At 38.1% G+C, this 26,508-nt stretch overlaps 1 protein-coding gene across 1 annotated transcript in view; it reads left to right on the top strand.

Annotated features, from left to right (window-relative positions):
* The window catches only part of ACVR2A (activin A receptor type 2A), a 91,550-nt gene that overhangs the window by 588 nt on the left and 64,454 nt on the right, over positions 1-26,508 (top strand). The window lies entirely within an intron of this gene.

The following is a 26,508-nucleotide window of genomic DNA, read 5'->3' as shown; positions in this document are numbered from 1 at the left end:
AGGGTGTTTTGTTGTTGTTTGTGTGTGTGTTTGATTTTTATCGTCTTTTAATCAGTGCTTCAGTGACTATCACAGCAGATCAAGTCAGTTGCTACTTAATTTTGACCGTGAGAAACAATGCATTATATCAGCAATTTCATCTGGGTGTCCCCTCACGTTTTCTGCAACTTCAGTGTCCAGCAGTGTTAAAAATAGTTGTAGTTGTTGTTGTTGGAGTATTAACAATAACCCAGTGCAGAAGAGGTATGCCACTGTGTGTTGCTAATGTGCTGGCTTTCAACCACCATTTATGTGCTCTTTTCTGGCATAGATTTTGCTTACCTACGGAATACTTATTTTAAACGCGTTGTGTTGGAGCATTGTTTTCGATTTAGAACAACCCATTTGAAATTGTACATACTGTCAGATACACTGTAGTCATAAAATGGATTTTGGCCCAGGGTTGGAAGAAGAATTTGGCTCATTTATATTTGAAATTTTGATTTTGTGAGAACGTTCTGTGGTTGCAACCAGTGGTTGGAAAACTATCTAGGCTTTTGTATTTGAAATTCTGTAAATGAATACAGCATCTAGCTCAAAGGTGTGCAGATGTACATAAGAGGAGAGTTAGTTTGTAGATGAAACAGTTTTAAAGTGGCAGTGGATGTATTTATCATAAAATTCAATATTCAGTTACTATGTTGTGAGATAGAATTATAGGGGGACAACAAATTGACAGGTTTCATGGCCATGTCTTTTATCTCGTTTGCCACAGGGAAATTAGAGGGTGGTAGTCTTTTCTTTGTGTACCTCTGTGGTGTGTGTGTGTGTGTGTGTGTGTGTGTGTGTGTGTGTGTCGGTGTCCGTCAGTCCTCCCTGCCCCCCCTTTTAATAGAATCTTTTGTAATGTATAGAATTTGCTGAATGGCACATTTCCTTGTGGTTAATAAATGGATAAAGTCTAGTCTTCTGTCCGTAGTGGTATTGATCAGTTCCGGGTGGGCTGAATGTGTTTGTGAAATGGCGATCATTGCCAGAGATTAACCAAAAGAATCATGTCTGTTTAAATGGAAGAAGGAACATGCTTAAGGCAGGCTGACGGTTCTTTTTGTGCAGGGTTTGGGGAGGAAGATAAACAATGGTGTCTCTGAAATGAATGAATACTGGATAACATTAAACCTCTTGCTTTTTGTGATATAACCTAACCATGTAGTTTTTATTTTTCCTGTAGTACTCTTCCTCCTCTGCCCCTATATGTTCTGGTTGGTGAACTCCTCTTATTCATATCTCTTTTTCTGATCTCCTGCCCTTGAGGAGGAGGGGCATCATGGCCACTGACCAAGGAATTGTGGACATTATTCCCTCCCAAACCCACAGGAGTCACACTAATTGTTGAAGGAGGCTATTCTTGAGCAGTCTCAAGGTATTACTTCTGGAAAAGCAGGCTGTCTCTATAGATGTTACAGCTTCCTTTGCTTGGCTTGGGAGTAAAAAGAATTGAACATTAGTTTCTTGTAGGATTATTTTCACTGAGTCAGGAGGTTAATAGGGCTAAAATTTTCCAATAAAGTAATTTTGTTACTAGAGAGTACATAGATATTGTACTTACGTTAAATTAATTATTGTTGAATAGGTTTTTAAAAAAATCCTAGTTTAAAATATAATTCTGTTGAAGATAATTGAAATAAATCTTAAAGACTTTAATCCATATTTACACATGAAGATTTTTAATACTTAAAATGTCTATTTTTTAAAGGTGTTTTGTTATGCATCAGATGCAATCTCAAAGAGGATTATTATGTTTTTTTTTTCTAATTGATTTTTCTATGTAATATTTAATCCGGCCTGCTGGAAGCATGAGGATGACTATTTTTATGAGAAAACATTTCCAAAGTTGTCTTTTAGTTTGTTTATGGATATTTGATATTTTAAAAATCAAATGAAGAATAGTAGTAAAGAGCGGTTTTACTTCAGGTGTTTAGGATGGATGTTTACTGCTCTCTTAAATATTTTGTGGACTTGGATTTTTCATTTTCCGTCCCATGGTGTAGATACTAGAGACTTATCATGTAGAGTGTTCCTCTAGGATATGGCCAAGTGTATAATTCACTCCTTTCATTCTGGGGGAAATATTTTTTAAGTTTTGCCCTCATCCTGAAATGCCTTCAGATTCCTTTTGATTTTGAATGTTTTCATTGCCGTTATCCTTACTCAGATTCTGTTTCAAAACACAAATATACTTCTTAGTTATTTTGTTTTTAAAGCATTGTGGTTAATTTGTATCATTCTCCAAATGTGTTGAAATCTGAGGAAGAATTTAATACTTGCTCTAGTGTTTAGGTTTATCCTCTCTAGAGTGATGCAGCTATTGTGGTATTTGAGTTACATTGAATAAGCTGAGAATTCCTTTGGATTCTATGGGAACTGAAACAGTCTGGTCTATATATTTAATGAAATAAGAAATGGAGATAAAGTAGTTTTGTGCATTTTCTTCTCTTCAGCATGGCAATACTGTGTGGGTATGTGTGGATATGTGCATGTATGTGTGATTGGAGGGGTCATTGGAGTACAGTGAATCTTCTGGAACTCTTCTGAACTTTGACTAAGAAGTGATAGATATTAAATGCTTTTGTTTTCTATAAGGCAGAATCTTTTAAATATAGTCTGTGATCAGATTCAAATATATTATCTTGGAACATTAATACCAGAAGAAAAACAAAACAGTACCTTCCCTTCAATTCATTTTTTTTCTGCTTATAAGCCAGTAGTTCTCAAGCTTGGGTGACTTTTGCTCCCCAGCCCGGCAGCTCTTCCCCAGGGGCCCTGTGGAGACATATTTGGCTGTCACAGCTGTGGGGGAGGAGGAGAGGGTGTGCTACTGGCATCTAGTGGGTAGAGGACGGGGATGCTGCTGATCATCCTGTGATGCACAGGACAGCCTTCCACAACAAAGAATTATCTGGCTGTGAATGTCAATAGTGTTCAGGGTAAGAAGCCCTGTTCTAAATTCTTAATTTTAAAAAGCATTAGTATATTAGTAAAAGGTCTCTGCTCTCCCTCCCACAGTTAGTCATCTAAATTTTACAAGTAATGGCATTTTTGATCTCCAGGTGACCTTGTATTGAGAGTTTTCATCATCTTTAAAAATTAGAGTTACTAGGAGAATAGACTATAGGTATATACGTTATTTTATCCTATTGTACTTCAATAAAAATACTTTTGCTGACTGTTACAAATAAACTTTTTCCAATCATCTGTTATGATGGAGTACTTTTGAAGACTGTATTTTCATGGATATGAAGAGTGATTGGTCAAGGTATCAAGTTTAGTTATTTTTGCTTTTGATCCAGTAGTTTCTTTGGTCTTAGTAATCATCTTTAAGACTATTTCCTCCTATCCTTATTGAAATCACTGAATGATGTGGTGACAGCAGGGGTGTGAGAGATAGAGAGAAGGCGAAGGAGGAGGAAGGGAGGGTGACAGAGGGAGAAGAAAAGAGATGTATTAATACGATGCCTGAAAGTTTTGTAAGTTTCATATGGAAGAAATATTTTCACTATTACATCTTCCCTGAATGGAAAAACTGAATTTACACCTTGAGTTTTTTTTTTTTTTGGAAAGAATATTTCCTTTGTCTAGCAAATTTTTAATTTTAAAAAACTTTTAAAGTGATTTCTTAATTACATAATTTTCTTGAGAACCTGTTATCTGGATTTTGGTTACCATTAGACTCGCTTAGGCTATACTACTAAGTAATATTCTATGATCTATTGCAGACCCTTGTCCTTTTTGAGGTTAAATTTGGCCGTAATTAATAAGTGCTTATTTTGTTTTGAACTCTGGTTTTAAGGAAGTTAGCCAGCCAGGATAAGAATTACAGTGAAGTACTTAAAGAAAATAGCTCTATACACCATAGAGAGGAAAAATTCTGAAGTTGCTCTCACAAAAAAAGCATGCAAATAAATCTCATAATTTTCTTTGTAACATACCTCCCTAGACATATCTCTGGGACTAGCTGACATTTTCATCTTTTGTGTCCATTGGACTCATTATCTCATGAGAAGTAAAGCATAACTAAACCAAATGAGATTTTAGTAATCTTTAAATTGTCTCTTTAGATGCTAAAATTCTTTCATCGCTTTTTTACTTTTGTCATTACTCTCATTTCTCATCTTTGGTGTCTTACAAATCTGTGACTCAAATTTGTCTTTTCATGCTCCCTAATGTTGCCATTGTCACGGTGCCACTCAGTCAGTCAGGTAAGGTTGGCAGGGTTTGATACTGAGGTTACTAGTGTTCCTCAGTTTTATTCCATATTCTGTAACTTGTCATTTCTTCCTTTCCCTTTCACTGTGATTCCCTTTCTCCTTTCCGCTCTTGCTTATCTTCTCTGTTGCTCCTGTCCTGTAGGCTGCTTAGTTGTGGAACTTACTCAGTTACTTAGTATCAAGGGTGGCTCAAGAGGGCTCAGCTTGGTTTAAATGAAAACAGATCAGATTTAGAATGCTTGAGAATTGACCAGATAGTCTTTTCTACTGTTCTTTTCATTTGTTGGTTTCTGGAATACCGCACACACTTGGTGCTGGTGTTACTCTCTTGAAATCAAATGGCTTGAACTTTACATTGCTCTTACTCACATACCTTTTTAATATTCTGTTTTTCTTTAACTCTTGCTGTTTTCAAAAAGTCTGTCTCTTATTACTATTCATTTATCATCTTTGTTTAAGCCAAAATTTGACCAGACCAGAGAGGATATTTTTTGCCATAGCTGGGACCACATGACACTTCCACTTCCATATTACACATTACCACTTCTGTGGTAGATTTAATTGTTAGGTTATAATAGTCATGTCTAGACGGAACATTGATTTCAAATCGACTATTGAACATGAAAGTTCCAGGAATAATGTATAGAGGAAGGAGAAGAAGTCAAGAAGGTAAGACAACTGCAGATAGCAATAGACTTTCTGTCGTTCTCCAACTGGATTTGTGTTGGTCACTTTCACAAATGCAACACTTCTAGTGATCATGGTTTGTTTAATGAAGGGACCTGAAAGGAATGTGTTGTTGTTTCTGAGGTTGGATTTCTTAAAGTATTAGCATGATGACTTAAGGGGGAAAAAGGGGAGGTTCTTCTGGATACTGGACAAGAAAGTGTTTGTGGTGGTCAGTAAACGAGTTCTGGTGCCAGCACTGCCACTGTCATTTCTTTCACCTGAATTTATTATGGTACCTTTCTGACTATAACTAATTTCCCTGCGACTAATTCCTCTCCCAGTCCAACCACATAGCTGCCAGATTAGCCTCATTTAAAAATGTCTGAATATGTCATTCCTGCTCAAAACCTTTCACCTGTCACCTTTAGCATAAAATCTGAAGTCTTTAGACTGGCACACAAAGTCCTTTATCATTTAAATCCTGCCTCTTTTCTCTAAAAGCAGGTAAAGACTCTCCCTGCAATGCAGGAGACGTCAGAGACACTAGTTCAACCCCTGGCTCAGGAAGATCCCCCGGAGAAGGAAATGGCAGCCCACTCCAGTATTCTTGCCTGGGGAATCCCATGGATAGAGGAGCCTGACAGGCTACAATCTGAAGGGTCACAGAGAGTCAGACGTGAATGAGCGACTAAGCACAGAGAGAATAAGGGTATAGGCTCTAGAGTTTGACTTTCTTGCTTTACATTCTCATTTCACAACTTAACTTTAGGCAGATCACGTCACCTTTTGTGCTTCAGTTTTGTCATCTACAAAATGGGAATATTAATAGTGCCTACCTCACATAGTGGTTTCAGGATTAAATGTCACATAAATGCAAGGTATTCTGCTGTGGCTCCTCTTCAGCATGTGCCCTATGCTCCAGCTATTCAGACTCAACGTACAGTTTCCTGAATGTGTCATTCTTTATTGTATATTAATATGGTACCTTTGTACATGTTGTTTCTTCCTCCTTTACCTGTTTAACTCCTTGTTTGTGAGACTGATAAGTACCACCTCTTCCAAAAAAATATTTCTCTGCCACTTAACCTAGAGTGAATTAGTTAATTTCTGTTCTTTATAAATGACCTTGATTCCAGTAGTTACTCTTAATGTTTACTTCCATATATGTCGTATAGACTTTGAGCTCTTCGAAGACATCTTCTCTTTGTTCACAAACTCACACCTAGAACCTGGTATCTACTATGTGCTTAGCAAATGTTTACCTGAATGAATGAAGTAAAAAGTTTTTATTTCTGGGCCTGAGTTTTCCTTTTATGTATTAAAGTAATAAACTTCAATTATATGATCTCTAAAATTTTTTCCTACTGTAAAAGCTTTATGAGTCTAGTTCTAAGGGTAAAGTTTAATAGTGACATTTTATTAAGAAAAAGTGATTTTGCTGGTTGTTTTTTGAGTATCCTTAAGTTCTGCCCCCTTTCTAAATGCTGTGTCTCTGATCCTTAGACTAAATCGTTTAATATAATTTGAATTGTATAGATTTAAAAGACATCTTAGAGTATTTTGAATTCAGTGGCTTTCAGCTTTTTTGACCATAACCAACAGTAAGAAATACACATTGCATCATGACCCAGTTCCCATATACGTAAATAGGTATGTGCATCAGAAATAGAAGTTTCATGAACTTACTGCATGCAGGACACTTTTGTTTTTATATTCTATTTCATTAACAAATTTTTGATTATGACCCCATTAATTAATTCAGTAACCCACTAGTGTGTTCTAAGCTCTCCCCAAATACTGGTTTTATTCTCTATACCCAGAACTCGGAGTAGAGAAGGAAACTACATAAGTAAATATGTGCAATGAAAATTACGTGCATTGAAAAATATGCTCATTATTTAATCTGCAATGGAGAACTTGTGCCTCCATACAGAATATAGGGAGAACTGGTCCCAGGGCAGAGTGTGGACCTGCTATGGCTGAGCTCATTTCTCTTCTGAACTACCTGGATGACTTATGCACATACAAAGGTGCTAAAACAAAATTATATTGTAATTTTGAATAGTTCAAATTTTTCATTTAGGAAAGACTTGCTGGAGGAGATAGGTCCTAATAATAGGAAAAAAAATATCTTGGCAGGAGGTTGAGAAGCATATTCGTCTTACTGTGTGGGAACAGGGACAAAATGGTATCTGGAATACAGAAAGCATTTGTGAGTAAACCTGACTATGGATGGTACGCAAGTTGAGATAGGAATTTTTGACTAAATTTGACTAAATCTAATTTCTGTGATGGAAAAGTGTTTAGAACTGCTTGAAGTAGAACAGTCTCAGTTGAGGGAGTTAAATCCAGATGAAAAGTTATTAAAACCAAGAAGAGGTAGGAGTGGATGATAGACATCCTGATGACTATCCCAAATACTTATAGTGTGTGGAATATAGAACAGGAAAACAGCTTAGAGGTTAGGTAGAATGGCAGCAGTACTAAATTAGATCGGTGAAGAAATAACAAGCCAGAAGGAAACAGGAAGCACTTTCATAACAAAAGAAATTATGTAGTGAGAGGTGGATTTAGAGTATAAGCATGAATGAAAATAAATACAGATTTGGGAAAATAAGAATACATAAAAATATGAGAGCATATATTATTTCTCTTACATACAGTACAGTGTATAGTGGGTATGTCTCCATTGTGAGGTTAATTCTAAGCTCTGGTAGCTCAATATGTTGTTTGTATTTAAATAATGGTCAGATTCCAGTAATTGCAGTGATCCTCATACTGGTCATTCAGATTATATTCTTTGAAATCTATGTGAGGCATTTTCTGCACAGTAAATTGTACTGCGTAGTTTTAGAAACTTTTCTGAGGTTGGTATATGTGATTCAGGCCCGCTTCCTGAACCTTTTCAATACCTTTTTTTTGGACTAGACAAACCGCTGGGCTTCCCTGGTGGCTCAGAGGTTAAAGCGTCTGCCTCCAATGCGGGAGACCCGGGTTCGATCCCTGGGTCAGGAAGATCCCCTGGAGAAGGAAATGGCAACCCACTCCAGTATTCTTGCCTGGAGAATCCCATGGACTGAGGAGCCTGGTGGGCTGCAGTCCACGGGGTCACAAAGAGTTGGACACAACTGAGTGACTTGACTTTACTTAATGATTACTAACCTTATATTTTATAGAAATGAGCCCTGTCCTGGGAAAAACCTGTTGGTCTTCACATCTTTATGATACATTGTAATTCAAGCTTGTTCCAAGGCATTATTTCAAGAGGAAGAGGCATGGGCAAATTGTCAGATCTTGGCAAGCTTCTAAAGCTCTGAGATTAATTTTTTTTCATTTATCTATTTTTTAATTGAAGGATAATTGCCTTACAGAATTTTGTTGTTTTCTGTCAAACAATATTTTAAATTTGTAAACCAAGATGTAGTAAAGGGAATAATATGCCGTATCATGCAGAGGCTGGGCCATGGTAGACTTCATGTGCATGTCAGTTTTTAACCTTTCTTAAAGTCTTGTTTTTAAAAATGTAGTATGTAAAACATTTAAAATACAGTTTTAGTTTTGGGGAGATTTTTAAAATTTGCTGGTAAATTACTTATAAATTAATATGAAATAATATTTGACTAAATGATTCGGCCATAGAAGATATCAGTAACGCTGCCAAATTGGTGCCAGGAAATATTTAGAACATTTAGCTATCATAGTTCTTTTATAAAGAGTTAAGTTCTCGTTGTTCTAGCATGCGCTAATATTGGTGGGAACGTTCATCTTTATTTGTTGGAATTTAAAATATTTCTCATAGGCAATTTCACCTAGACATTAAGTGTTTTAAAACTTTTCATATAAAGTCTTGGAAGCTTCTCAAGTCAGTTTTGAGGTACCAGCTACCAGCTACCAGCTTTCAAAACATGGTTAGTAGAGTTTTGAGGTCAGTGTTTTAAATGTGGTATAATATTTTGGACTAAAACTTCAGTCTTTCATTTAAATTCTTGCTTTCCTGCCGACTCTTTTTTGACCTTGGCAACCATGAAGACTTTACTCATCACTAAATTAAAGAGGATGAAATAAGTATTCATTCGTTTAACAAATAAGTGTTGAACAACACGCTAGGCACAGTGCTAAGTGGTTGAAATGGAACAACGAGCAAGACGCACGTGATAGTGCGCTTACAGAGCTTACAGTCATAAAGTAAGTAGTCAAGTAAATAAAATAATTAAGAATTGTCATATGTGCTCTAACAGGATTCTGAGAAAGTAACTTTATTTTGCCTCATGTCCCATATCACAATCTCTAATTACTCAAGTTTACTTATCTACCTATTTATCATCTGTCCTTTGTACTACTAGACTGTAAATTCTGTGAGAGAGAGTTTCTCTCACATATTCATCACAGTATCCCTAGAGCATGGCATGGTTTCTAGCAGAGTAGAAGCTCAGTAAATATCTGACTGACTGCCTGGAGAAATGGATGCAAGGATGGAACTAGAGAGATTGATAGGGACAAGATCATGCAGGGCTTTTGATCTAAGCTGGGAAAGAGACTAAAATCCAAAGGGCAGTGGAAAGCAGAGTTTTAAGGAGGAGCTTGAACTGTGTTGTGTGTTAAGGTCACTGGCAGCTGTCTGGAAAGTATATTGAAGGTGTGTAAGAGTGAGAAGGTGAGACCAGTTAGTTAGGAGACTGTTAACGCCCGCCTAAGCTAGAAAGACTGTAAGAGCCCTTCTAGCTTTGTATTCTAGTCGTTGCCTACATTTGCCAGTCTTAACTCTCTTACTTTACTCGTTACCCCATTTTCCCCCTACTTTTTTACTTAAGAAAAATGGATAGCTTATTGTGCATATGAGAACTGAATACAATGTCTCCCAAAAAACTCAAAAAGAGACAAAATCCAAGCCAGAGATTACTGAATTTTTTGTGGCAAATTCTTGTCTTTAGATTCTATGCATCTGCTAGTTACTTACTTAATTATTTACCATTTTTATTTCTCTCTGGAACTTTGGCTTTACTTCTTTTTTCAAATGTCTATTTTTTTTTTAAGAATATTACCTTTTGATTGTTTTATCATGTAATATACTGTATTGTTGACGTGACTGTTGATTCAGGAGCTGAAACCAGCATATTTTATATCTTAATTCTTAGGAATTTGATATCTTTACAGCTTATCAAGATCTTGCAATAAAAGCTGAAAGGATAAATAGTTAATACTATGGGCTATTATTTTTACTCAGGGCTATTGCTTCTGTTAAGTAGTTAGCTTGAATATTTTTATCTGAAAGATTTCAAGCCTGTACTGTTGGTGGGAGGGGGAGGTGATGCTTGGCGCAATCAACTGTATTGGCAGAAGTTCAGCAGCATCATCTTTGACTAGGAAAAACTGCATTATTACACAGAGATAAAGCCAAAAGAGACGTTAAACATCACTGCATTTAGAAATATAATGGTGGCTGCCTCTTTTCATTTGGTTTCATTCCTTTTCATTTTGGATGTAGGTAAAGCTAACTGTCTGTCTTTGGTTAGCCACCTTCTTCCGTTAATTCACCCTGTAGATTTATAGGCGACTTTATTTATTATTACCTTAAATAAAGTAATTAGGCTTTGTGCTACTTGGCAGTATAGTTTCACATAGCAAGATTAGTACGTGGAATTTGCTGATTATTTCTGTGTAGGCTTGGAGTTGAAATTAACTTCTGTAAGGACACTTTTAAATGGTTTGGGGAGAAATGATAAGTCAAAACTTAAAGAAAATGATAAAAATGAGTAAGGGTAGTTATAAGATATTAATTATTCAAGATGGGCATGGTAATAGTAAAGCAATTTGGTTAGTAGGCATTCAGAAGAATAAAATGCCTTTCTAAATAATCATCCTTTTATTCCATATAAATGTTATATAACAAATCTTTCCAGGTAGCCTTTTAAGATATTCTCTTCCTTAGTTCTTTAGAGTTACTTAATACTTGGCTTGGGTGTTGAATTAGGGAATAAATTGTTATTTATATTGTTTGTTAAAATGTAAATAGAGATTGCCTCTTGCCTGAGGGGGCTAGAAATAATAGAAGCAGTTAAATTAGGAGAGTTTAACTCCTGAGAGGACCAGATAGACTATCACGTACTATTTCCTCCATTAACTACCTTATCAGAATGGTTTTTCTGAAGAATAAGCTATTCAAACTGAAGAATGAAATAAAATGGAAAGATGAGGGTCAGAGAAGAATGTTGTTATATTTTTTCTTTTTGAATCAGTGAAAGGTAGTTTTGATCTTTCATCCACAGATCTGATCTTTCATTTCAAAAATCGCCCTGCATCAAAATTTGTAATTCTTAGTCTAGCAGCATATATTTAGCAACACTTATTAAGCAGTAGTTTTATGATTAATATCTAGTTGTATTTCCATGATATGGAAAGATACCAGCTCACTAAGCTAGAGAGCCTAAGAGTAGATGAACCTAGTCTGTTACAAAATTGTAGAATTTCTGCTATTGGAACGTGTGGTTACTTAGTAAGGACTAGTTATAGAAGCTGTCTCTTTGGTACAAGGGTAGCTGTTGCTTGAAAAGAATGGGTTTCTCAAAAACAAACAGCAGTAGGTCCTTCATCTCAGATTCGGTGAAAGTAGTTAATTATGCAGTGTGGGGACAGGTATATTAGAGAGAACAAGCATTCTGTAGGGAGAAGACGTGGATGTTGGGCCTTTCTTTACCATGATGTGATATACCATGTGAACTTGGGAAAATTCCATAACCTTAGTTTATTCATCTGTAAAATGGAGTTTATAGTACTGCCTCACAAGATTACAGTGAGGATCAAAGGCTATAGACATAAACACACTCATATCATATATATGTGTATATGTATACACACACATATATGGAAGTTTTAAAACTTCAGAATATTATTCCAAATGGGTTAGTCGCAAAGTCGTGTCCGTCTCTTGCAACCCCATGGACTATACCCCGCCAGGCTCCTCTGTCCATGGGAGTCTCCAGGCAAGAATCCTGGAGTGGGTTGGCATTTCCTTTTGCAAGTATTTGTAATTAATACAGTGATTTTTTTTCAAGGAGAGCAATAGGAAAGGTTCAAATGAACTACAATAACACTTTAAATTCAGAATTTGTGGTTCTTCATCAACAGACATTTATTTTTACTCTAATTCTTCTGTGAATAAAGGATTTGACTCTGTGAACAACCGAATATAAAATCTTAGAGGAAGATCCATTCCTTACAGTGACTGATAGTTCTTACAACAAATCAACTGCTTCTTATTCCTCCAAGCGTTTTTTACCCACTTGCCTTCCATTAGTCCTTACGAGGAGGTGGGCCATACCCAACTTATTCACGGTAGTTTCCTCAGTGTTCGACACCTAATAGGTGTTTAACCAGAGAAGGCAATGGCACCCTGCTCTAGTACTCTTGCCTGGAAAATCTCATGGACGGAGAAGCCTGGTGGCCTGCAGTCCATGGGGTCGCTAAGAGTTGGACACGACTGAGCGACTTCACTTTGACTTTTCACTTTCATGCATTGGAGAAGGAAATGGCAACCCACTCCAGTGTTCTTGCCTGGAGAATCCCAGGACGGGGGAGCCTGGTGGGCTGCCGTCTATGGGGTCGCACAGAGTCGGACACGACTGAAGCGACTTAGCAGCAGCAGCAGGTGTTTAACAGATATTTGTGAATGAACATTGAGGGCTTTCAAGTGCTTAGAATAGGGGCCACAGACTTTTTTGTAACGGACCAGATAGTAAATATTTTAGTCAGTCTCTCTCGCAGCTACTCAGCTCTGTTAGTTGTAACACAGAAGCAGTCATAGACAGTACGTAAATGGATCAGTGTGACTGTGATCCAATAAAACTTTATTTATAGATACTGAAATTTGAATTTCATATGATTTTCATATGTCACAAAATCGTGTATTCTTGTTTTCAACCATTTGAAAATGTAAAAACCATTGTTCAGCAGCTGTACAAAATCAAGTTGCAAAGTGGATTTGACCCACTGGCAACAGTTTACTAGCCCCTGGGGTAGCATATTGTATAAGTAGCACCCTCCCCTAGCTTAGAAATAAATATGTTCCAGAAACTTTGTTTGGAACCCAGGAAGCATTTTCTTATAGGATCATTGTCATCTGTGTTGGTTACATTCCCAGACCAATCTACAAGCCTGTTTTACCTTCAGTGTTCTGAATTCCAGCAGTACAACTTTATCCCCGGGAATAACACTGTCTCTGAGGGAATATGGATTTAATATTCCTTCCTGGACCAGAAGGAACACAGACTTTCCCCAGCACTATCAGAATTTCCTTCTTCCCTGTTCTCTTCATTTTGAGTACCCTGGGACTTTAGAAGGGTGGTGTGGTCACAAGACCAAAAAGCTTTGTGTGTATGGTTAGGTGGGAGAAAGGTGGCAGGGAAAGAAGGATGAAAGAAAACAGAAAATATCAAGATGAATCGCACACAGTAAGAGTAGTATTGCTCTGTGAAACCTTAGTTACGTGTGTCTATATGAGCTGGGCCACAGTGAGAATGTATGTATTTCTTACTGTGATTGACGATCAGAATGTTTGAAAGCCTGTGTTCTAAGGGTTTGAGATGCAGATCCCGAGACCTTTTTTATCCTTTATTGTATGTGAGAGCCAAATGAAAATATAAAGTAAGCCTCTTGACCACTTAGGACAGTGTGTTTCTGGTAAAGTTACCTTATGAGGTGGTTACCTGTTTTACAGATGAGAAAACAGGGTCATGCAGCTAATAAGCATCACAGTTGAGATTCGAATACGTATTCTTACCTTGCTTAAGAATATCTGCTTCATCCAGTATACCACGTTGTTTTTCCTTGTGGGGAAAGAAGGAAAAAAGCTGTGCATGACTTCCATTGAGTTGGAATAACATCACAATTGTTGGCAACTCACCAGGTTTCTTGAGACATTGATTTAAATATTAGGACAGGGCCACTGGAAGAAAATAGGAACTGTGTGAAGAGTGACATGATGTGTTAGAAAAGGGGGGCTCTGTCATTTTACCTTTAATTTTTCTTCTTTGTTCTCCTTGCTCCTTCATATCTCACCACCAATATGGGCCCCTAACTCATACTAGAAACAGCAAGGGTTTCTAGTGGGGAAGAGTAACATAATCTTGTCTTTAGCTGAAAGGAGAATGAGGAGGGAAACCCACGTAGCTAGGCCACCTGGTCATCCAGGTGAATTGGCTGTTCCCAAGTGGCGGTGTGTAAGTGGGTACAGATAGAAAAGGACCTGCTATTACTTGTGCTACAAGCAGAAATCTTGACTTTGAAGACTTGTAGCTTTGATATGCTAATTGAGAATAGTTCTTTTTTAGTCATTAAAGGAAAACCTCTCTTAAACAGTACTTGGTTAACTAGACTTCGTTACCCATTTTAAGTACTTAAATTTCAGAAGGCATGTTTAAGATATCTCTTTCTCATACGAGTTGAATTAGGAAGTCTGGTGACAACAAATTTATGCTGATTCTGATGTCTAACTTGATTTGGAATTGTCTTGGGAAGAGGTTGGGGCTTCCCTGGTGGTTCAGTTGGTAAAGAGTCCATAGAGGAGACCCCAGTTTGATCCCTCGGTTGGGAAGATCCCGTGGAGAAGGAAATGGCAGCCCACTCCAGTATTCTTGCCTGGGAAATCCCGTGGACAGAGGAATCTTGTGGGCTACAGACCATGGGGTCATAAGAGTTCAACACGACTTAATGACTAAACCTACCTAAACCTGGGAAGAGGTAGATTTGACAGGAAGGCTGTTGTTCTTAATTAGAAATGTAACAAAATCATAGCAGACAAATACCTGGGTAATTGAATGGAAGGATGACAAACACTTGTAAAGCATTCTCAGGCTGAAGTGAGATTCTTGATTTTGCAATGGGACTTACTAATTTATATAGAAAAAGTTTCAACTGGTAATACCTGAAGATTTGGACTTGATATTTTTAGCCTTATCTCTTACCTTGATGGTACTGCTTACCATGTTCTGTATTATAATTGCCAGCTAATGTGTCTGTCTTCCAGCTGACTTGGAATTGTTTTAGACTCATTCGTTGTAATGCTGAGTTAGTGTTCAATGTAGGTCAAGAGCTTTGGAGCCAGAGTGGCAGATCGTGTATCTTGGCTCCATTATTTTCTGTCTCTGTGATCTAGGGGCAAGTTATGTAGCCTATCTGTGCTATGGTTTTCTCATCTGGAAAATGCAAATAATAATGGTATTTACTTTATAGAGTTGTTACAAGGGGTAGGTGAGTTAATATAGTAAAGTGCATTGAATGATGTCTGGTGTATAGTAAGCATTCTGAATAGCTCAAAAATATTAGTTGAAAGATAAAACAGACTGGGAGAAAATATTCACAATGTTTGATAATATTCACAGTATTTGTTGTCTGTAATAAACAAGGAACTCTTAAGACTCAACAAGAAGAAAGCAAACAACCCAGTTAAAAAATGGGCCAAAGACTTTGACAGATACCTCACCAGAGATGATACACAGATGGTAAATAGCATATGGTCAAATAAGCATATGATATCATCAAGGAAATGGAATTTAAAACAACTAGGTACCACTATACACTTAATAGAATGGCCAAAATCTGAAACACTGATGCCACCAACTGCTTGCAGTGATATGGAACAACAGGAACTCATTCATTTCTGGGAGGAATGCAAAATGGTATAACTACTTTGAAAGACAGTTTGGTGGTTTCTTAAAAAACTAAAAATCTTCTTACCATATGATCCAGCAGTCACACATCTTGGTATTTACCAAGGAAATTGAAAACATGTTCACACAGAAGCCTGTATGTAGATGTTTCTAGCAGCTTTATTCCTAATTGCCAAAATTTGGAAGAACCAAAATGTCCTTCAGTAGGTTAATTGATAAACTATGGTACCTCCAGATAACGATGTATTTTTCAGCATTAAAAGAAATGAGCTCTCAAGTCATGAAAAGACATGGAGCAACCTTAAATGCATATTACTAAGTGCTAGTCTGAAAAGGCTACATAACTGTATGGTTACCACTATATGGTATCTGAAAGAAGAAAAAGTATGGAGACAGTAAAATGATGAGTGGTTGCCAGGAGTTGGGTGGGAGGAAAGGGATGAATAGGCAGAGAATGGAGGACTTTTAGGGCAGTGGAAATGCTCTGTATGATTTTATACTGATGGATGTATGTCACATGTATTTGATGGAACCCATGGAATGAATGTACATTACTAAGAGTGAACCCTAAACCATGGACTTTGGCTAATTGTGATGTGTCTGTGTAGGTTGGTGTTTAGTAACAAGTGCAGCACTCTGGTGATTGACGTTAATAATGAGGGAGGCTATGCATGTGTGGGATTAGAGAGTATATGGGATATTTCTGCACCTTCCTTTCAATTTTATTGTGAACCTAAAACTGCTCTAAAGAAAGTCTTAAGAAGAATAGTTGCTAATGCTGCTGGTTGTTTTTGTCCAGGACAGTATATAGCTTTAAACTGTTTATTGACTATGAATAAGTGCATTATAGTAAAATTATAATCTAAAATCTGAGGGCATCCTAGTACGTTTAGTGAGAAACTGACATTTGGCAGATTGCTACAGTCTTTCGTTTAGGATACAATAGTTTTTTTCTTTATAACAGTTAAATTTATTTATATATTTATTGGGCTCTGGTTTAACTCTAAAATATCAGCTCAGGGAAGAATACAGTTGGCTCTTCCTATCCATGGGTTTTGCCTCCATGAATTTCACCAATTGGGGATCAAAACTATTTGAGGAAAAAATTCCAGAAAGTTTCAAAAACCAAAACTTGAATTTGCTGCACACTGGCAATTATTTTCATAGCATTTACATTATATTTATATCTATTTTCATAACATTTACATTGCATTAGGTATTATAAGTAGTCTAGAGATGATTTAACATATACAGAAGGATGTACAGGTTATATGTAAATACTGCACCATTTTGAATAGAAAATTTGAGCATTTGAGCATCCTGGATTTTGGTATCCTTGGGCAGGGTGGGAAAGGTGTCCTGGAACCAGTCCCTCTTGATTATCATGGGGCAACCGTACTGACATTTCCAGTTATGTAATTTGGTGGTAAAATCGTTTTATACGTAAATCTGGGGAGATCCTTTCAGAAAACTATAGAGTGAAGTAGTGCATCATTCAGTAGTATATTCCCAAATAAGAGCACCTCAAAACCTTTTATCCCAAAATGAGGTAAAGACAAAGAAAGTGGGTGTGTTAGGGGGATAACTGTAACTTCTAAAAGTGTATCTAGTTGTATTTTCTCAATATTTGAATATCATCACTTCTGGGCGACAAGCTCCTGCTTGTGCTGTGCTGTGCTTAGTCACTCAGTCGTGTCTGACTCTTTGCGACCCCATGGACTGTGGCCCGCCAGGCTCCTCTGTCCATGGGGATTCTCCAGGCAAGAATCCTGGAGTGGGTTGCCATGCCCTCCTCCAGGGGATCTTCCCAATCCAGGGATCGAACCCAGGTCTCCTGCAATGGAGGTGGATTCTTACTGACTGAACCACCAGGGAAGCTCTTTCTTCTTCTTCTTAATGCTTTATAAAGTTTTCTGAGTGATTTCATATATGTTCTTATTTGGTACTTTGTGAACCTGTTTGAGATAGGTTTCATGTTTCTTTTTGTTTTAGCTCAGATTCTAAGATAGTAGAATTAGTCTGAAGTCACTAACCAGTGGAGCTAGCACGTCAACCCTGATTTTTAAGTTCTGTGTTCTTTTGAAAAAGTAAAGACCAACTTTTGCCTCATTATCCTCTGCTGTCTCCCACCCTTAGAGGAGGAAATGTTTGCAGCTATTCATACTAGAGGTAGTTACTTTGCAGGTCATCCTTATACCATATTTTGAGAAATTCATGCTTGATTCCAGGAAAGGGAGGAGCCAGAAGTAGCAGTACCACAGTAGGAAGCACTAAAGTGAGCTCTAATTCCATGGCAGAGGTTGTTTTACTCTTGCTTGGATAGCTTGATGGCAACCATCAATTCACCTATGTTAATTATTGCTGAAGGAAATTTGCAGGTAAATCCTGCCTTTGATTGCTGCAGAAGTGCTTTTATTACTTACTTTTGCTCTTGATGAAGAATGGCTAAAATTGTTTTCCTAATGGCTCATTATTAGGTACGTTCCGTTACATGTGCACCACAATTTTACGTTTTTCTAGTACTTATATTGATCTTATTTTTGGCTGTGCTGAATCTCCATTGCTGCAGACTTGTTTTTCTAGCTGTGGTGAGCAGGAGCTACTCTGTAGTGGCCATGTGCTGGCTTCTCTTGTGGAGCATGGTCTCTGGGGTGTTGAGGGCTTCAGTAGTTGCAGCACATAGACTCAGTAGTTGCAACTTGTAGGCTCACTGGTTATGGCTCCTGGGCTGTAGAGCAGAGGCTCAGTACTTGTGACACGTGAGCTTACTTGCTCTGCAGCGTGTGGAATCTTCCCAGATCAGGGATCGAACTACTGTCTCCTGCACTGGCAGGGGGATTCTTTACTGCTGAGCCACCATGGAAGCCTGCACAGTTTTACATTATTGCATTTCTTTGGTCAAAATTGTAACTGGCAGGTTATGTTATAGCTCAGTCATTATATAAAACAAAGATTATTGTTTGTTAAAACACCATTATTGGTAGCCATTGCTTTTTGCATGCTCTGGGCTAAGTAGTTTTAAGTTTTAGTGATAATATGTGTTACTCACCCTACGAGATAAATATTATCCCCATTTTTTAGATGAAGAAACTGAGACTCAGTGACTTGCCTAACTAAGTAGCAGAGACAATTCTGCAAAGGTCTGCAGGGATTAATTCTGTTATTCTGTTGAATCAGATATTCTAAAATGTTTATTAAAACAGGAATGACCAATTCCAGTGCAGTGTGACTTCCTTTGAATCTATTCTGCCAGAATTCCTTCCCTCTGTTCCACCCTAACAGCAGCTATTTGTGGTACTCCTCAAAACCTGATATGCAATAAAAAATGCTGAGTTATCAAATTGAGTTTTTGATAATATATTATGGGTACTATAGCTGATAGAGCAAAACTTTCCATCTCTTAAATGAAACTAATTGTTTGTGCACAGCTGTTTAGAGACCGAGAAACAGAATTGTTCCTTTCGGTTGTATAGTGAACCAGAATCAGAACTAGGTCAGAATTCATTTGCTCTGATCATCACTTGGGTAATTAGTGAATCAAAAGATCAAAGTAAATGCATCTTTTAAAAATTATACCTTGATTCAGAGAGGTTGAATTAATTGAAATTTGCTCATGTTGAACAAGAAATCCGAGGTTCTTTTTGACTCACATTTGAAAAAGAATTTAATGATAGTGGTTGTTGATGACTTACTTGTTGCCTGTTACCTATGCTTGGTGCGTAAGGAAGAATGTGATAGATAGATAAGTATGAGTGTTTCTGGCATTTGGATTTGGGATTCCTTTGCCTGCATTCATATTAAGACAAATTGGTAAAAAAAAAAAAAAAAAAGATATACTCTGTTTTTCCAAATCCAAGGACTTCAGTTTTTTCTTACTGTAACTTTTAAGTTATAGATTAGCTTGCAGGAAACTGAAAGATGATGAAGAGAATAGAAAAGAAAGGAAATCCCTTATTTCTGTGTTTCTTAAACTAGGAATAATGAATAAATGATGGCAAATGAGTGGTAGAATTAATAAAGCCATAGTGATTTGATTTGAATTTAAGTGATTGGATTTATAGGAAAACTTAAATATTGTTGTATCCTGAATGCATGTAGCTATGATTGAAATTATCTGTCATTTAAGGTGTACCTACTGTGTGCTCCTTAGTTTGGCTGCTCAGGTGTGTCTGACTCTGTGACCCCATGGACTGCCACTCCCTAGGCTTCTCTGTCCATCACCAGCTCCTGGAGCGTACTCAAACTCACGTCGGTGAGGCCATCCAACCGTCTCATCCTGTCATCTCCTCCTCCTGCCTTCAGTCTTTCCCAGCATCAGGGTCTTTTCCAGTGAGTTGGTTCTTTGCATCAGGTGGCCAAAGTATTAGAGTTTCCGCTTCAGCATCAGTCCTTCCAATGAATATTCAGGACTGATCTCCTTTAGGATGGACTGGTTGGATCTCCTTGCAGTCCAAGAGACTCTCAAGAGTCTTCTCCAACACCACAGTTCAAAAGCATCAATTCTTCAGCTCAGTTTTCTTTATAGTCCAACTCTCACATCCATACATGACTACTGGAAAACCCTTAACTTTCACTAGACGGACCTTTGTTGGCAAAGTAATGTCTCTGCTTTTTAACGTACTGTCTAGGTTAGTATGCCAATTATTATGGAGGTTACAAAAGGAATATGAAGTCATTGTCTAAGAAACGAGTCACTTTGGAGGTGATAAACCTTACACTCTAAACATAATACACATTCTGAAACTGAAAATGTAATAGAAGAAAACATTTCATGTGTTAATTATTAAAATGATTAATGGTGTTAATAATTATTAATGGTGTTAGGCACTAACAGATGTTTCTCTCCTCTTTTTTGAAGCGGGGGAGGGGGTATGGCTTTGGTTTTCTTTTAGGACTTCACTAGGTGAGGAATCTTTTCAGATTCTACTTGGTCTGGTCTTTTTTGAGGCCTTGGCTTTCTTTCTGAATTTATTGCTGCTTAAAATAAAAGCACCAGGAGGGTAAGGATTATGGCTCTCATGTTAATCACTGCATTCCTAGTGTCCAGTGCTCAATAAATATTTATTGAATACATTAAAATGAAAGAGTCTCTCTTTTTCCTCTGTCCTCAAAAGTTTCTGTTCTCCACTGGCTTCATATCTGCGTTTTATTTTCTCTTGATTTATTATCCTAGAGTAAGTGAAATAATTCCCTCAAAGATTAATGATTTTCTACTTGCCTAATCTAAAGGATTCTTGTTATCCATATTAGGTTACTGCTTGACTTTCCTGTAACTTTGATCCTATTGTCTACCTGTTCCTTCTTGAAATTCTTTTGTCCGTTTTACTTTCTCAGTGTTTCTGACTATAGCTCCTCACACGTCAGTTTTCATTCTTCCCGTCCCTTTAGTTTGTGCTTCTCAGAGTTCAATCCCCAAGGAATTCTTCATCTATATACTCTCCTTGTTGAAGTAATCCCATCTCTGTTCTTTCGCTTGTAACTAAATGTAGGTGTCCATAGTTAAATCTCTAACTTTGATCTCCCTCCGGAGCTCCAGACTTAATTATTAGTCATCCAGTAAATATTAAGTATATGTCAGAACTGGGAATATAAAGATGAATAAGGTACAGTCTTTGTTCTAGAGAACTCACAACTTAGTTGGAAGAGAATAATTAGTAAACTAGCAGTTATGTAGCACATTATATTAGCGTGCCTGGGACTATAGAAAAGGATAGCCTAATTCAGTTTGGAGGGAGTCAGGTAATATTTTCCCTCAATGTTGCTTGAGATAATCAAAAGATGTTGAGGATTTCACCAGGTGAATAAAGTGGGAGGACTTGTTACGTTGTGAAGTCCGGTGCATGTGCTTTTTGGTGATGAGACAGCCATATGGAAACCTCAAGGTCTGAGGATGTACAGCCTCAGCACAGAGAGTGGGAATTGTCCAGTCAGTGAAGCCAGTGTCTGTGCCAGCAAAGTGGTATGAAGTGTTAAATCTAGGGGAGAGAGGTGGCTGTAAGAACAAGAGAGTCATTTATAGAGTTCACTACTCAATCAAAAGCAGTGTGTGTAAGGTAATCATCTCAACTAAGCCTCTGAAAGTGATGCTTTCTAGATTTGCCCTTTTCTGTGATTCCTGTTGTATAGTTTAATAGTGGTCATAGTACTTTCGGGCTTCCCCGACGGCTTAGCTGGTCAAGAACTCACCTGCCAGTGCAGGAGCTACAAGAGACGCAAATTTGATTCCTGACCCAGGAACATTCCCTGGAGAAGGAGATGGCAACTTGCTCCAGTATTCTTGCCTGGAGAATCCAGTGGACAGAGGAGCCTGGTGGGCTGTAGTCCATGGGGTTGCAAAGAGTTGGACATGATTGAGTGCACACGCACACACACACACAGTAAATCAGCGTGGAGCATCTCAGGCTTTAATAGGCATGTGAATCACTTGGAGATAATCTTAAAATACAGATGCTGATTCGTTGTATCTGGAGTGGGGCCTGAGGGTCTATCTTTCTAATAAGCTTCTGGTGATGCCATGCTGCCAGTCCCTGTACTTTAAGTAGAAAGGGACCAAAGGAGCCAAAAGTGGCCAAAGGGAGAGAAGACAGCTTATATGGGACGTGAGTAATTATTACATGTTTGAGGAACTGGAATTAGTTCATGAGACCTAGATCATAAGGCATATTATGGGGTATGGTGGAGCAGTGATGAGTGAGAATGTAGAGATAGGCAGGGATCAGAACTTGATTTCCGAAGGAGTATTCCCAGGTAGTGCTAGTGGTAAAGAACCCGCCTGCCAGAGCAGGAGACACATTACTCATGGGTTCGATCCCTGGGTCGGGAAGATCCCCTGGAGGAGGAAATGGCAACCCACTCAAGTTTTCTTGCCTGGAGAGTCCCATGGACAGAGAAGCCTGGTGGAGTACAGCCGATGGGGTCGTAAGGAGTCGTACATGACTAAAGGGACTTACCACACACCACATTAACTTTATGCTGAAGGCTGTGGAAGGGCCATTTTGAGCCAGAGAATGCTTTGTCAGATTAGTGCTATTCAGCATGAAGAGATGCGTTAAATTTTCATCAGAGAGAGGCCAAAGTACTTGTGGCTCATGCTCATAGAGTAGCTGATGATACAGGTCTAAGCTGGGGAAGGATTTGAATTTTTAGCCAATAGATTTACAGGCATGAATCAATTTGGCAGGAGAAAGAAAAAAGAAAACCAAAGAGCAAAACACTGGAAAATACTAACTTTTTCAGGATGGGGGAAAGGACAAGGAAGAGCTTGTAGAGGAGACCTGAATGTGGCCAGAAAGGTAGAAGGAAAACAAGTACAGCGTCATTGTAAGAAACCTTGGTGGAGGAGACATTTGACAGTGCCAGAGAGCTCAAATAAGATAGAACCTGTGAAGTTAACCACTAGATTTTTAAATTTGGAGATTATTTGTAACTTTAGCAAGAGACATTTCAGTGGAATGGTGGAGACAAAAACAGTGTTGTAGAAGAAGCTGGGGAATGCATTGTGGATAAGGAAATAGGTTTGGCGGCAGTCGATTACTTTTTAGGGGATGTTGGCTGTAAAGAGATGGAAAGAAAGCTAAAGTTGAGATGTTTATGTGTTTGAGGAGCTGGTTCAGGAGAGAGCTTATAGAAAGGGGAAGATTACAATTTAAACCTTTTGGAGCCAGATACTTGGGTGCCATCTTCAGCGCTTTGCTTCTTAGAGTTCTGCCAAACCCACAAAATTTTTACCTTCTGGGTATTGCTGAGTCTGTTCTTGCTTGCCTGTTCCAATCACCGGTGTGTTAGTTCTAGCCTTACTATTCCTTGCCTGGACTCTTAAATGGACCTTTCTCTCCCCCACTTCCAAACAAAGCAAACAAAGAGGCACCAGGGAAAAAAGAAAAATCTGTCTTCTGTACTCTGTGTTAGAAACCATGGAGACGATAGATACTGAGATCTATCGTGAATGTGCAGATCTGACCCTGACACTCGACAGCTTAAGTCCCCTGAACTGACTTCATCACCTGCACAGGATTTTCAACATGAAGCTTTTTAACATGATTTATAACACTCTTTGGGCTTGCCTGGTGGCTCAGTGGTAAAGAACCTGCCTGCCAACGAAGGAGACATTGGTTCTGTCCCTGGGTCAGAAAGATGCCCTGGCAACCCACTCCAGTGAAATCCCATGGACAGAGGAGCCTGGCGGGCTACAGTTCATGGGATGTCAAAAGAATTGGACACAGCTGAGTGACTTAAAAACAGTAGTACCCTCTGGAACTCTTCATTTCCAGCTTTATTTCCTCTTACCACCACCTTCTGCTTTGATCCTGCAACACTAAGAAAACTCCTCTCTTCTCTCCCCTTCTGCCAAACTCTTTCTTTCACCTGCCAAACTCTTTCTCTCCTCTCCCCACATACTTGTTTTTTTGCCTCCAGACTCTACTCATTTTCTACTTCCTGCAGTTCCTGTGGGGCTGCTCTTTCCTAGCAAACTCTGATGTACTCCTTTCTGTGTTCCCATAGCGTCTTATTTGTCCACTTATTATTATACTTCCTAAATTATTGACACCTGCTCCAGTTTTCTCCTACGTTATCGACACTTGCTCCAGTTTTCTCTGTTTACATTAGATTTGTAAGCAATTTGTCTAATTTGTCTCTAAGTTCTTGCTGCCCGCCTCAGTTCTGGTAGAGTTGGTGCTCAAGTCATGTTCTTTGATTAGATATAAGAAGAATTGTATGTGGGGGTGGTGGTTTTTAATTGGACCTGGGAAGAATGGTAGGATTCCAACAGCTGGCCTTTGATGAGGAAGAAGATTTGCTACAGAGTGACCAGCATAATGTAAGAGCATTGAGATGGTAAATATAATACCTATAAATAGGCTGAATACTTCTTTTAGACAGAAAAGAAAAGGTAGAAAATGTAACAGAAATATAATTCGAAAACTAACTTGGGTACAGATGAGATAAGGCCTTAGCTGCTATTCTTTAAGATTTTTATTTTCCTTTCCCCCCCATAACAACCCTTGTGGATTTTTAAATTGAGAAGTAACACCAACTCTTGAATTCTGAGTAAAAGCTCTGTTTCTTCTTGAAGTATCCATGTAGAATAACTTGTCTATTTTGTGCAAAGTTTTAGAAATTTCTGCTTTTAAAAAAATTACTTTTCTAAGGATTATAATATGTTGCCCTTTAGGGATATATTACTGTTTTCTGTTATTTTAATATTTTAAAAAAGTATCCATGATTACTTCTGTTTTTTTTCCCCCCTCACATTGATTATCAGTTAATAAGGGCAGTTTACATTATTTTTCCTTTAATATTAGAAATTAATATTAAAGGGGAAACATTAAATTTCTATATTTTTAATATTAATATTAAAGGAAAATACTAATTCCTTTAATATTCTAATATTACAAATTTCTACCCTTAAGAGAACTTTCTAAAGTTGCTTCCTTTTTTGCATGGTAACTTGCTTCCTAGAATTGTTTGTTGAAATCTGTAAGTCTGCAGGTATTGCTTTACCTGTGTTTTTCCAGATTGTAAAAATATTAAAATTGGTTGTACATCATTCATAAGGGAGCCTAACTGTTGACTCTTGCCTTTTGTATATTCCCTTAAAGCAGTGACCAATTTATGGTTGTGAGATACTTTCAGTTGTGTTACAGTGTGATACTGTGAAATTGTGGAAAGAAATCCAGGAGTGAATGTTTTTGTGGAACTATTAGACAAGATTAGGTCAAAGAAGGGAATAGCATATAGGGTTCAACAGTTATTCACAGGGGTTGCCCTTTATTGTGTTCCTGTAGAGAAAACGAAACCTGTGACCTATCCTTATGCTCTAGTTGAGACAATTCTATGTCTAAGTCAACAGTAAATGGTACGATAGAGTTTATATTTAAATGCTAAGTTGCATGAGAAAACAGCTGAATACCAGTTGAGTATGAAATTCAAGACCAAATGAATCATCAAAAGGTAAATGTGTCCTGAAGAACTTCATAAAGGAAGCTGGACTTAGTGAGCCTTAGATAAATTGAAATTTAGATAGATGGGAAAGTGGTTAAGAGTTGAGGAAGGAAGGGTGAAGGCAGGGATAGGAGCTAAAATAGGGAGGGACAGTGAGGTAGCGTATTTGTGTTGAGTGAGGTATGGATGTGCTTGGGGGTATAGGAGAGGGTGGATGTGGGGACTGTGAGACCTGTGTGGTTGTGTAAAGCTTGTGGGGATGTGTGAGAAGAGAGGATGTGAGGGTATGTGGAAGTTGTGAAGGTATGCAGCGGTGTGTAAGAGGAAGGAGTGTGTAGGGGTGGGAAGGTATTGTGGGGTATGTGAGAGTAAGATGTGTGTTGAGGATATGTGTGTGGGGATATGATGGTATGCAGGAGAGTATGTGTAGGGATGTGAGAGAAGCCGGGGGAATGTGTGGGTTTGAGAGAAGGGTGTGTGTGGAGGGTGTCAGTGTGTATTCTTCTCAAAGCAAAGAACAATTTTTAGTGGAGTGAAAAATGTCTGAAATATAATGAAACCATCAATATTCAAACATGCCTGTTAGTCATTGTGGTGCTCTCATGTAGCATTGTAGAAGGAAATGGCAACCACTCCAGTATTCTTGCCTGGAGAATTCATGGACAAAGGAGGCTGGCAGCCTGTAGTCCATGGGGTCGCAAGGAGTTGGACCTGACTGAGTGACTGTCACTCTCACTCTTGTTAGCATAGCATCACATTCAGTGTGGGCCTGTTTCTTCCTCCCTTTAATATTCTATCTGGTGATCTCTGTCACTTGCTTAATCAAAAATGTACTTTTAATCTCAGATAACTGCGTATCTGCATTTTTTGAGTTAGTCTCTTGAGTAAAAGTGTATCTTGCCAGAGTACTGAATTTCACAAGCACTTCTGTTAAATTTTGATTTTTCTTGTTCGTGCATTTGCAGCTTGAGAGCAGTTGTTACACT

Source organism: Budorcas taxicolor, chromosome 2 (assembly GCF_023091745.1).
Source record: "Budorcas taxicolor isolate Tak-1 chromosome 2, Takin1.1, whole genome shotgun sequence".
Taxonomy (NCBI): domain Eukaryota; kingdom Metazoa; phylum Chordata; class Mammalia; order Artiodactyla; family Bovidae; genus Budorcas; species Budorcas taxicolor.
Note: the sequence above shows the minus strand (reverse complement) of the source record. Positions and strands in the feature narration are given on the sequence as shown.